This window comes from Chelonoidis abingdonii, chromosome 4 (assembly GCF_003597395.2).
Source record: "Chelonoidis abingdonii isolate Lonesome George chromosome 4, CheloAbing_2.0, whole genome shotgun sequence".
Taxonomy (NCBI): domain Eukaryota; kingdom Metazoa; phylum Chordata; order Testudines; family Testudinidae; genus Chelonoidis; species Chelonoidis abingdonii.
The window spans coordinates 1,564,737-1,566,162 of NC_133772.1; positions in this window are offsets into that span (position 1 = coordinate 1,564,737).

The window sequence follows — 1,426 nt, forward strand, 5'->3', positions numbered from 1 at the left end:
CGGTCTGGAGGTGCAAGATCCAGGCTTTCGGTTTTGCTCTTTGGCGGTTCCTGTCACAGGGTCTGGATTCAGTTTGAAAGAGACAGTTCGCTTCCCAAGTGAATATTCCTTCCTCGGCGCCTGGTTACTGGCCATCTTCCCTTCGCCACATGAACCTTTCAAGGTCTCCCAGATGAAGATCCTCGGTGTCTTTGGGGTCCCTGGGTGACTCTCCCCCCGGTTACACCCGTCCTCTGCAGAGGTGGCCCCGTGCCCTTTCCCCCCGTGCGGAGAGATTCTCCCAGCAGGGTGGTGACCTCCTCGGGTGATGCCTGGGGTGTACACTCCATTACACCTGGGCCCACTTGGGAATCTAGGGTCCCTGTGAAATGGGCATCTTGGGGCGCTTCCCCGTGGCCAGTCCCCTAGGCCCCCCTCTCCCCCATCTCCAGCTCCAGTGCCCATCTCTTCACACCCACCGGGGGGAACTCAGATTGGGAAATCCCCCCTCCCTCGCTGAGGAACCGGGTCTGGTGCACCCCCTGCTACTCCCAGGCTCTCCAGGTCTCCCGGAAGCCCCGTTGGGATCTGGCTCTTGCTCCTCGGTCTGGCCAGGCAACCCGCTGCCCCGGGCGAGCCCCCCACGCCCAGCCCTCTCCCCTGCACCGACTGGAGGGTCCCTTTTGGGGAACTGGTTCTAGGCCATTTCCTTGTTTTATCGCTGGCAGCCACTTGCTGCGAAGCGCCCACACTCGCAGCCAACTGTCTACAGGGTGCATCCGCCAGCCGCCCTCTGCTCCCACGCTGTCACGGACGCACAGGCCCCGAGCTCTCTCCCGGCTCAGTCCGGTCCCTGGGAGGAGCCCCCTTCGGTGTGACAGCCTCCACGAAGGGTCGTCCTCTGCCCCACTGCCTCCTGGAACCGCACCTGTCAGCTTTCTGCCCACCCGTCTCTGCCCCGGGGAGTCACTGTGGGTAGTTCTGTGAAAACATCCACTCTCTGCGCAGCGGCCGTCACAAAGCGAACTGAACACTGGGAATCGTTAGGAAAGGGATAGAGAATAAGACAGAAAATATTGTATTGCCTCTTTATAAATCCCTGGGACGCCCACAGCTTGAATCCTGTGCGCAGATGTGGTCGCCCATCTCAAAAACCATCTATTGGAACTGGGAAAGTGGCTGTGACGAAGTGGGAATGTTCTTAATGTTTTCTCTGAATGCTGGGTGGGTGCCTCAGTTTCTCCTATGCAGTTCTCAAGTCTCTAGGTGGGGGGATCGGGGGCTGTGGTTGGTGCAGAGCCCGAGAGGGCAAGGGTGATGGTGTCTGCACAGAGAATGGCGGACGTCTCCTGGGCCCCTCCTCTGCCAGGTGCCAGCTGAAGGTGTCGGAGAACAAAGAGATCAGGTGCCTCCTGGCCTGGGAAAGAGACAAAGGCCGGGGGCGGGG